We start from the raw sequence: 12,496 nt of genomic DNA on the forward strand, positions 1-12,496 counted from the left end.
TGAGAATAACAATGCTACATGTTCAACAGAAATAGTTCTGCTCATCTGGTGCTTCCTTATTTTTTCTGAAGATATAAAAACTGATAATTTTATAAGAATTCACTGCAGGAGTTTTCTGTTCACTGCAGTCATCATCTGTCATATAAGTTTAGCTATAAGACTGCTCCTCAAACAAAAACATTAAAAGAGGGATGCATTTTATATATTAATATTTATTTCTCAGGAGCAAACAAATAACAATCAAATCTGCTGGGCAAGTCTGTAGCTTTCCTGCCACGTTGAGACAAGGAAGTGGTGATGGAGGAAATGAAGAAACTTCCTAGGGTTTGTTCTTCCCTGTCTTTCCATATGCCTTCATTGCTCTCCCAAAAAAGTTAAAGTTGGTTAACCTTAGTTAAAAACAATAAAAAACAACCAATTGTTAAAATACATCAGTAATAGAAGTTAAGAGGGAACTGAATTCCATGTACAAATATATCCAATTCATTCTGAATCAGAATTTAACCATTTTCAGAAAGGAAATCAGAGATGCTTGTCCCACTCTGTAAAGCAGCACTGTTAAAACAAATACTTTTATGATCTCCATTCATAGCAAAACTGGCAAGCCCTACTGTAATCTCAGGAAACCATTGCCCTGAAGCGATTGTTTAGCCTACTGACAGAAGGGGAAAAATGGAACATTCTGGGTCCTTGCTCTTTTTGTCTCTCTTAAAATATTTTAAAGTCAGAATGCATGTGTGCTTTCTATTTTGGATAGCACATCAGAGATAAACCAAGTACTCCAAATACCCTAGCTTTTATGTTGGACATGCTGAACAGTTCAAAGTCAGATTACGACTGCTCTCTTTCTGAAAACCATCTACTATTTAAACAACGTTGAGGCACAAAGTGTCAAGGAAAAGTAATGGACAATGGTCACTGTTAAGACTGTATGGTTTGTGCATTGAGAGAGAGAGAGAGGGAGAGAGAGAGAGAGAGAGAGAGATTCTTGATATCTACCCACATGAAGGTTATGGTCTTTTAAGGGGTATAAATCCAAGGACTGTATCCAGTGTTAGTCCTACTCAATGTTAGAATAGACCCATTGAAATGAATGGGACTTAGGTTAAACTAACATTAGATACAACCCCATTTTTTTAAAAAAATTAATAACTACTTAGGATGCATTTTTAAAAATCTCTTCATAAACAGTAACCAGCATTGCACAATGTTCAGATTTGCAGTGGTTTTAATGTAAAAATGCAGCCTGTTGTATGGAAATTAATCAGATTTTATTTTGCCAATTTTCAAGAGGCCCAATTTCTCCACTCTCAACTTGCTGCATCAAGACCAGGTTTACCAACAGCTCCATAAGCAAAAGCTTTACCAAATGGCAGAAAGACACATGTGAGTGAATGGGGTGGGCGATCAGCTGTAGCTCCCTCTGCACATAGCTTCAGCATAATACATTCTCAGCGTACAATGTGGAAGGGGCCTGCATCCAAGGACATGCCTGATGTAGCCCAACCTATGGCTGAGAATACTTCACTATTTTTCTAATGAATGCCATGCTGCAGGCTGGGAAAGAGATATCCACTGGCATACCATGCCCCATTTTTTGCAAAAAGGCCGATATTCACACTGAATAGTAGGAACTGTTTAGGATGGTACATCTGCTGCACAGGTTTAAAATTAAGGTGTAAGGCTTTGTGAAATGTAACATCTGTGCACACCCTAATGCAGACAAATATATAAACAAGGTTTTAATGTCAGCTGTTCCACTTATAAAATTCACAGACAAAAAGAGTTCCTTGAGCAAGTCCCTTCTTTACTGAACTTGGCCAATTCTACAAAAAAAAATATCTTATACCTTGATCTTCACGGAGAACATTAGTGAGAAAACATATCTCATTCTGTAGTTATAAACAGTGCCGTTCAGTTTTGCAGTTGGCTTCCTACAAAGAATGTATGGAGACATTTTTAATAATCTATAATCAAACATTTAAATCATTCATAATGGTTCCAGTTCCTATGAGGTCCTCACTGTCATGAATGAACTTTGCGTATCTGTGGCATGCTGTACACATATTATTGCTTTGACAAAGAATATGTAGTAGAACAAGCAAACAGAGCAGGGGTAAAATCTGAAAGGATTAGTTTCAGTTCTGCAGGAAAAGCAAATATTTACACAGACTTTTGCAAACAAGTCAAAACATTATGTCAAATTCGGCAAAATCTGGCAAGTTTCACTTATTTCAATGCAATGCTATCCTATCACAGTGGTGTATTACCAACCCTAATTTTAAAAAGTTGCCTATATTAAAAAGGAAGACCTGATGAGAGAAAAATAACAAAAAGCAGAGTGGTACAATTTCTGCTGTGCAGTGACAGTGATGTTTCTAAGAACAATAAGAGGTTGAGGGAAAAGCACAATTAGTTCCATACAAGAGATAATTAAAGAGAAAATAAAAATAAAGTAGAACCTGAAAACTAGGATGGGCAACAATTCCACATTGACAGAGCTGTTATTTAACGCAGGAGCTAATAGGCTCCTTGAATCAGCTGCATGCAAATAAGAGTGCCATTAACTGAAAACACAGTATAGAACCAAGTTTTATATATACATATCTATATGTATATTTTACATTATTCAAAACCCTCTTAAAAAATAAATCCCCCAAAGGAGAGTATATTGCTCTATTGCTCTCTACAATTTTGAAGTTCTCCTTTAAACATACAGTATGAATAGAGAGCAGTGTGATGCGGTGATGATGCGCTTCACGAATAGCTTCTTTCATATAGTAGTCTTGTGTGTGCACACCACCAGTCACAATGCCCCAAAGCAGGAATTCAGGGTGCTTCATCCTGTCAGAACTGTCATATCAACTAGCCTTTAATCTCACTACATTAATAGCAAGATAAGTTCAGGTAGTCCCCTTTTTTAGATTCATGCTGTCTTCTATGTCATATTGAGCTATAGGAAGTGGAATTATTATTAATTTGTCTGTTCTACATAGTGGAGTGTGCATGGACAACAAAGGTAAAACAGAAAAACTTGCACTGGTGGTATGAAGTACACTCACCATTAACCAGCACATTTCAAAATTTAGTGTTTCTTCCTTGGATTATTCTAAAGCAAGTAGAGCCATAGTTTTGTTTTTAACATTTCTACTTCTTGATACTGACAGGAAAGCAAACTAACATTTCTTGATTATTCGTTGTGCTGAGTATGTTTATGATGCTTATGGTACAGAGCACAAATCTAACTTGCACAGAAAACACTTCTCCCCCCCCCCCCCCGTTCCACTTAAAGCAGGGATAGGAAACCTCTGGCCTACAAGGCTGGTAATGCCTGCAGGGATTCCCCATGTAGCCCAGCAGCTTCTTCTCCTGGCCTTGCCCTCTCTGCCACAGAGGGGAAAGCTCTTATTTCCAATCAGCAGCTAATAGGAGATATTTTTCCCTGCTTGTCAATGAAAAAGTCTCCATTTCTTAGTGCTTAGCAGAGGAAAGCTCTTCTCTCTGATCAGCTGCTGATCAGAGACAGGGGCTTTTCTCTGCAGGGTAGAAAGGGAAGGGCCAGGGGAGGAAACTGCTGAGTGGTTCAGTCATGCTTCCTTCTGACCCTTGTGCTGGAAGGCGTCTCCTGCTTATTTATGATTAGTCATGTAGAGGCTTACCCTGTTTACTTGTGAGTAGACATACAGAAGCTTGGTGTGTGGGATGCTATCTGCAAGTGCTGCTGAAGGATTCCATCCTGCTTACTTCTGAGTAGAAATACTTCCTACAATAAAAGGGTAATAATAGAATAGGGGCTGGATATTTCAGCCCTACACACTTTTGTCTGTGGCCCCATCCACCACTAGAACGTGTCCCCCCAGATCTTCTCCAAAATGGAATCGAGCTCTTGGTCCAAAAAAGATTCAAACAACGAGCGATCACACATCTAATTTATAAATTCTAAAAGATTTTTTAAAAAATAAACAGATTTTAAAATGTGGAACATTTCAGCTTCTGTCACAAATGGGAGTATGCTGTAATACCACTTATGGGCTGAGCACAAACTAATCAGGAACAACCTAGAAAAAAGCCGCAGAGGAGAACTTCAGTACTTGTATTTAACAATCAATGGAAGCCACATTAATAAACATCATGGCTCGTTTCACTGCATCCTTCACAATGATATTGGGTTTCAGTTGATCAATAAACATTGCCTCTTTAATAATTGCCAGGACAGAGATCTTAACTGGTAGTTGAACAGAAACACCAAAGGAGAAAAATTAGGGAGGCGATGTTTATGATCAATTGTTTTATTATGTTGTTTATAAAAAGTTTTAGAAGCCACCTTAATGGCAGCATATAAATATATTAAATAAATAATTGTAATACAGCATTTCTCCAAAATACCTACTTTAGAACAGAGACTTTTACACACACTATGAGTGCTTTCAGATGAGGTTTTTATCATGAAACCGCCCTGCCTCATTCAGTTTTATGGGGAATCCAGGTGATATTTCAGTGACCCAACTTAGAAAAAACTTTGACCAAGAAACAGACTCTAGCCTTAGCATACAGTGGCCCACTATACAGTTTATACACACTATACAGTGGATACAGTTACTTTCAATTATTTTAACTCTGAGTAGAATTGTAGAGTTGAAAAATGAGATATGAAAAGGCCTATTAGCACAGTGCTATCCATCAAGCAATCGTCATACTCCACACCTAGCAGAAAAAAGGTATAGAAAAAGGGTATAGAAAGGGTATAGAGAGCTAGGGAGAAGCCACCACCACCGGGGAAGAGGCCTGCTGCCGCCGCCACCACCAACACCAGGCATCTTATGGTTCCGAATGGATTCCTGAACACGCTTGGGGATTCCCTGGAGCACGCCAACGGCCACTCGGTCGAGACCCTGGTGGGTGGCTGGAATGCCGCAATCACTGGGGCATTAGATCGGGTGGCTCCGAAACGCCCTCTCCCCCTGAACAGGGCTCGGACTGCACCATGGTTCAATCCACGGTTACGAGCTCTGAAACAGGAGGTGAGACGGTTGGGGTGCCGGTGGCGGAAGTCTCGCTCCAAAGACGATCAGACACGGGCTAGAGCTGTATCTTCAGCCTATCACATGGCGGTGAAAGCAGCAAAAAAGGAATATTATGCTGCCTCTATCGCATCTGCAGAGTGCTGTCCCAGGAGGCTGTTCCAAGTGGTCCAGAGCCTGGTCGGTCCTGTGGCTCCGGAACCACTGGAGCATTCTAAGGCCTCCTGTGAAGCCTTGGCAAGGCACTTTGCAGATAAACTTGATCGGATTAGGAGTGTTACTCCGCACGCTGTGGATACAGTTAGTGAGCAAGAGGCGGCCTGTGGCAAGCCAGTTTTGTGGGATCAGTTCCAGCTTCTTCCTCCTGATGAAGTGGACAAGGTGCTTTCATCTGTAAGGCCGACCACCTGCTTACTTGATCCTTGCCCATCTTGGCTGGTTATGGGCTGCAGAGAGAGACTGGGTGAGGGGATCAGGGCAGTGGTGAATGCCTCCCTTGAGGAGGGAGTGATGCCATCAGCCCTCAAGGAGGCAGTGATAAGACCGCTCTTAAAGAAGCCCTCCTTGGATCCCCAAGTTCTGAACAACTTTCGCCCAGTCTCAAATCTGCCATTTTGGGGCAAGGTGATTGAGCAGGTGGTGGCGATGCAGTTGACAGCACACTTGGAAGAAAGCGATTATCTAGACCCATTTCAGTCAGGCTTCAGGATTGGGCATGGGACAGAAACGGCCTTGGTCGCCTTGGTGGATGATAGGAGGAGGGCTCTGTACAGGAGTGAATGCTCCTTCTTTGTTCTCCTCGACCTCTCAGCGGTTTTTGATACTGTTGACCACGGTACCCTCCTGGACCACCTGGAGGGCTTGGGCATTGGAGACACCATATTGCTTTTTTTAAATAGGAAAAAAAGGCTGTGGAACAAAAGTAGCTCCAGACAACTCAAGGAATCCAAACAACACACACAAAGGAAAGACAAGAGAGTTGGTGCGACTACTATCGTTGCAATTCATATTTAACTATCTTTACTTGGACATAAGCCCCAAACAATCTTGTTTAAGCCAGCAGCTTTGGTTTGATGCTTGTAGGGATGTCAGAGAATTCCGCCACGGATCTCGGTGAGGCCGAATGCCAGTGCATTCGGCCCCCCGAAATCTGTGGCGAAACAGCCTGCCACCCCCCCGCTGATCCCCCCCAAAACGAGCCTTACCTGGGGCGGATGTTCCGGGCAGTGGCGGCTCCGGCAGCTGGTCTTCCAACCGGCTGCTGCCGCCACCATTTGCAGTCTTGTCTTGAAAAAAAAAACGACGTGATAGGCTACGTAAAGATTTACGTAGCCTATCATGGCTGGGTTAAAAAACAACAACAACCCGCATATGCAAATGGCGGCGGCTACGGCCACCGCCATTTGCGTCCCTTATTTTAGGCCATCTTAGTCTACGTAAATATTGACATAGACTATGATGGTGAAAATAACGGGGAACGCAAATAGCGTAGCAGGCGCTATTTGCATCCATTTTTGATTCGCCGTTTTAGCCTATTTAAATATTTACGTAGGCTAAAACGGTGACTCAAAAAGGGACGCAAATAGCGCCCGCTACGCTATTTGCGTTCCTCTTTATTTTCGCCATCATAGTCTACGTAAATATTGACGTAGACTAAGACGGCCAAAAATAAGGAACGCAAATGGTGGCGGCTGCAGCCGCCGCCATTTGCGTACGCGGTTTTTTGTTTTTGTTTTTTACCCACAGCCCTCCGCGGCCGGAAATCTGGCTGCAGACGGCTCTGGCCCGGGCCTGGCCAGCTTCTCGCGGAGCTGCCATGGAGCACAGCCGGCCATGGAGGATTCCGGGGGGGAGGAACGGATCGCCTCCCACCCATCAAGGATTCCGGGGGGAAGGACGGAACACCTCCGCCCCCCCACCATCAACATAATCCGCGGAAAGGCAAGTGACTTTCATACATCCCTAGATGCTTGGGGGTAGGTCTTCATGGGAACAGTCTCCTGCACTTTAAAATTTACCATTATCCCACTGAAAACTTGTCTCTCCCATGTACATCCTCCAAGATGCAGCAGTATTCAGCAAGAAGCCTTTTCAGTTCTGCAGCGCAGTATTTTTTGTAACAAAACATAAGACGTATTTTACTCCAATGCTACATCATGCTAAATAGAATGCATGGGTCATGTCCCTACTGCTTAGGGGCTTGTTGCTTATTATGTTATCCCCAAACATTAATGTGCATATATTAAAATGATATATTTATAACCTACAACATATAGATACGGTGCATAACGTTTTATGTTACAATTGCTCAAATAAATATCTACAGTCTTATGATGGGAATAAAATATCTATTTATATGAAATGTTTTGCTCTTCCTCCCAAATTTAGATAGAGTGTTCTTGTTTCTTTGCAATGTAAGTAGTAGTAAATTGGAACTTTTCACATAATATTCACTTTAGTGTCATAAAATCCCAGAACGTTCTGGCCAATCAGGCCAGGCTTAAGCTTTTGTTACTTATGTATAAAGGACCAGGTTATCTGAAAGAATGCCTTCTCCCTTACCAGCCTGGCTGGTCACTGAGGTCATCAGATGGGGGGCTCCTGGTGGTTCCTCATGGAACTATGGCCCACTTGGAGTCCAGTTGGAATAGAACTTTCAGTGTACTGGCGCCTTCTCTACGGAATTCCTGCCTTCTGATATTAGACAGGCACCAATGTTGTTTTGTTTTCGGTGCCTGTTGAAGACATTTTGATTTAAATATGCCTTCCTGACTGGCCAGCCATGGTTTTATTGTTATAATATAATCTGATTTAATATATGTATTTTTTATTTTCCATTTTGTTTCTGTTTTCTTTCTTTTATTGTTCACTGCTCAGGAAACTTGTTAGATACAGAGCAGCATATAAATCTTGTAAATAAATAAATAAATTTAACTCCTTAGAAGTGTTGTCCTTTGTTCATTCTTGGAGATATCCTATAACTCTGCTCTCTAGGTAAGTCCCAGTACTCCAAGTTTCTGATTTACTACAGTTTTTGTATCTAGTAAGCTCATACCAACAAACTTAGAAATGACTAAATTTCCAGTTCTCCTTTTAGTAAATAAATGGAAAGAATGACATAAACCTCTCAGTTTAACACTGGCATGTTAAAATTGCATCCCATATTTAAAAATGACGTTGAAAATGTGAAAAACACAGGTGTATCCTGTGTTCCCTTCAAATCATGCTAAATAGGGTTCATGGCTCATATCCCTATTGCTTAGGGACTCATTGCTTATTATATTATTAGGGACTCACTGCTTATTACACCTTAAAATGATATTTATAATCTAATACAAATATTATGTATCATATTTTATATTATAAGTGCTCAAATAAATATCCACAGTCTTATGGTATACTCCAGAAAAAACAATATAGTAAAACCTACCATAGATGGTTCAACAACACGTTTACATTTCTTTAGAAAAATATAAATGGAGAAGTTTACAATGATTGTGGACTAAAGTTGTGGCATGCCAGCTTAGCAACTTAAAATGTTTGATGTGAACTGAGCCATGACTTATCATGATCTTAATCAAATTAATTGTGCTTTATTTTCATGTTTTTCAACAAAATAGATTTACTGACCTACACAGAACCTGAACCATGTTAGTTCAGAAGAACTGGGAGCCCTTGGTCTGCAATGACTATTGCAATGACTCTGGAAAGAATTATCCATGTTGTTCACACTGCTGTTATAGCAAAGTGATCAAAAACAGCAATGTTTTGGCACCAAACTAAAGGGTCCTTATAAATGCAATGTTTCAAATTCCATTTAATCAGCCTGTAGCAAAAAGGCTGCAAAACTCTTTAATAAATCATAAAACTAGAGGGGGAAAATTGGGTCATCTTGTCCATCCCCCAACATAGTAAACTGGCATTCTCTATTGTACTGTTGAATACTCTGTCTAGTCAACTTGTAAATGATTGAAGTGATGGACTTTTACTAGCTCCCTAGGGGAACTGTCTCATAGTCCATAAGGGAACTCTGCTGGTAATGCTTTCCTCTCCTTTTTGCCCAGAAAGAGAGAATACATTTCTTTATATTATTATTTCATCCCTCATGATAACACTAATTCTATTCTTAACTCTATTCCCAAATACTTATCTACTTTCCTGAAATACTACTGTAGCTCAAGAAACATTTTGACTCTTCTGTAATCTATGTCAACTCTCTTTATATATATATTTAGGGAGATAAAGGAATAAAAATATACCACATACAATAATTGTAGACTTAGAATATGAAAAAAAATATTTTTCTGCATCTTACTGCATACAAATATTAAGGCTCTAAGTTATCATAAAGAACATGTAGCAATTGCAAACTTCCATGCTGGGTTGACTATCTGAGAAAGGGTTGTCACCAACAGCGACAAGGTATACAACACCTATGAAATTCTTTATTATTTGCCTCTTTTCCAGCTTACCCAAACAGAGAGACAGACGTTTGGGAGTACTCTGTGCAGGGTATTTATTCACTGAATCTTCTTTGCCAGTAGCCAACAGTGGTTGTTTTCCTCCACAGCTGTATCTAGTGGACCACTTCTGTATACATTTATATTATTGCAACATCACATGCGAATACATTTCTTACATCAACACATTGGCTGTGTTTGCACAGAATAAGCCAAGATTCTGGCAAATCCTGGGTTATTGTGAATGAACTGTATGCTGGTACCTGCAGCCTGTTCATCCTCACTTTGCTCTTCCCTTACTAATGCAACGGCCAAAACAGAAACAGAAATGTCACTCAAACTAGGGATCCTGGCTTGTCACCCCCCTTACAAGACAGAATTGAAAACCAGGGTTTATTCATGGTTTACCAATCCAAGCACGTTTTGGAGCAACAAGACAGTGTTCCTGATTCAGATGACATGCTAAGCTTACAGTTCCTGGTTAGTTTAGCAGTTGTACTAGCTAGGAGGAGCAATGTGGGAATAAACGGGCTGTGTGCCCCAGCATGCAGCTTGTTCACTATAAGCCAAAATTCCAGGGAATCCTGGCTTATCATTCTGTGCAAATGCAGCAAGCGTACTTCCTGTTCTTCATTCCAAATCAATTGACCTTAAAGCCATTAGCTAAATCCTGGCTCTTGACTGTGAGATACAGCGAGACAAGAGCTATCTTTTTCACACCATTACTGATCTTATCTGCTTTCACTATCATATTCTCCCTTCAGTCAACTCTCTACTAAGCTGAAGTAAGAATCTCACAACACACCTCTGGCTATCTGTGTTGCCCTCCTCTGTAACCATTCTCATTCTAATGTAATCACCTTGAAGACAGACATGAATATAGCTACAACTTTCAATGATATTTTGATATTCTCATTAAGTATTTCATACTCTATTTTATTTGTTTTTATTTAAAACAATATATATTCACTTATCTCCATGAAATTACAGTGAACACTGGAGTAATACAGTAAATGTAATAAAACTCCTGTGCACACTGAGTTCAGAACTGGGAGTAGAAGAATATTATTTCTATTTCTGGCCTGGACTGCTGAATGACCTTGAGTGGTTACCTCATTCAGCATTTTTTTCCCTGCTCTCTCTCTCTCTCTTTGTTTAAGTTCTATTTTTATAGTAAACCTCTTCAATGAAGGTGCTACAATATACTATATTTATAGGGTCTTATACATTACACTGTAATGATTATGGCCTCTGTGTGTCATGGTAAAAAGCAGAACTATAAGTTCAGAAGGACCTACTATTCAGCAATGGCTATCATATTGGGAACTACTCATATTCTGGTATTTGGCTTCCATTCGGATTGCATCTAAATAAATCTCAACAGTTTATATAGAAAAAAATGTAGTCATTAGATATTGATTATCAGTTGAACAAGACGCTGACAAAAATAGTCTGTATCTGAAAGTAGAACTATGTAACATTGTTGTGTTAAGGAAGGAGAGAGCTTGGATTTTTGGAATAATAAGTGGGAGTGTTCAGGAAACTTAAAGTTAAACAGAAATGGTAGACAGAAGTTGATTGAGAGATCTCTTGGCTTAACGAGAAATGAGTGAAGGTTGAAAAGAGGGATGGAACTGAATTAATTGGCAGGAACTGAGTTGTACAAACATCTGTTGTGGAGTCTCAGGTATGGTAAGAACAGGATTTGGTAAATTCAAGTGGAAGGTACTACCGTGTGCGGACACGGAGCTACCTTATATGTTATTTAAAGAGGGGTACTCTAGGGTTGAGAGCTTAATAACAGGGCTAGACTTAGGAAGAAGAGAAAAGTAGAAACAGAGAGATCTGTATATTTCCTATTTTTCAATTGCTCTGTCGCAGTTCAACATGTAATAAGATTCTTATATAAATTTTTTGGTAGAAATTATGGCCCCACACAAATGCTATTTACTTTTTAAAAGCTATTCACACAATTTAGAAGTATGTGAATACTGTTTCATCTACTTTGGTCCTTAATGTGCAACTGCTGTGTAGATAAATCATGCGAGTTAACATCTGAAGCTTCCCACAGTTTTTCCTTATAAAACTATTCAGAAAATGAAGGGAACCATGCTTTTCATTTTCCAGTCAAACCATCTCTCTCTCTCTCTCTCTCTCTCTCTGACACACACACACACACACCTACTTCCCATGGTACAAAAGTAATGGGTGGAGAGAGTGGAAAAATCCTGTGATCCAGTCAGTATAGGAGAAGGAGGGCACTGTTGGGTAGTGATGTAGAAAAGGAGTGGCTGACAGTACAGTACAGTATCTAAAGAGTGCTCAGCAGCAACCAGCATGACCCTAACAGTGTCACTGGCCTATGCTGGGTGTTGTTAGACAGTTTACAGGCGTCACACTGTGGCATCTACACTGTGAGGCCAGAGCCTGCCCTCTTCCCGTGCCACTATCCACACACTGCCATAATGCTTTCTCAACAGTATTCAAACCACAGATTTCTATATTTTCTCATGACATAATATCTTGAGTCATGCTGTTATAGTCTGCAAAATGAGGCAATTGTTCTCTCTTTAGGGTTTAATTTTAAACCAAAACTAAAACAGAGCCATACTTCTTCCACTATAGAGTTCAAAGTTACCACACATGAATAGCTGATCATAATTTTCTGACACAAACAAACATTATATCATACATGGTCCATCCTACAGATACTTTCTTCTGGTACTAATAACTCAGCCAAGTACAAAATATAAATAAACAAAGGATTTTATAAGTGCTTCTCATAACTGATATCTCCTTTTGCCCCTCATTCCAACTACCTGCTCATTCAGTTGTTGTTTTAAAATCTTCTAAGCTTCAGGACCTCACCAGTGTTTGGAAAGATGGTCAATTGAAAATCAACCATGCTTACTTCTAAGTAATGTTTCAAGTACTTCAGTTTTAATTTGCAAAGTATTCTGAATTATTTCAGTGAAACTTTTGGACTAAGACTGAATTTAAAAAAAAAAACCTTCT

General features: G+C 40.0%; 1 protein-coding gene across 8 annotated transcripts in view; it reads right to left on the reverse strand.

Annotated features, from left to right (window-relative positions):
- The window catches only part of EPB41L3 (erythrocyte membrane protein band 4.1 like 3), a 157,755-nt gene that overhangs the window by 119,721 nt on the left and 25,538 nt on the right, over positions 1 to 12,496 (reverse strand). Inside the window, exons 1-2 of one of the 8 annotated variants that reach the window (XM_084849811.1) lie at positions 3,660 to 3,759; positions 1,850 to 1,934 (exon numbers count right to left, since the gene is read on the reverse strand). The exons of the other annotated variants lie outside the window; for them this stretch is intronic. The gene's annotated coding sequence lies outside the window, so the exon portion shown is untranslated. Of the gene's footprint in view, positions 1 to 1,849; positions 1,935 to 3,659; positions 3,760 to 12,496 lie in introns of those variants that run through there. 8 annotated transcript variants of the gene reach the window in all.

The sequence above is a fragment of the Heloderma suspectum genome, chromosome 4 (assembly GCF_057233095.1).
Source record: "Heloderma suspectum isolate Gila_16-S chromosome 4, 16-S_ref, whole genome shotgun sequence".
In the NCBI taxonomy this organism is placed as follows: Eukaryota; Metazoa; Chordata; class Lepidosauria; order Squamata; family Helodermatidae; genus Heloderma; species Heloderma suspectum.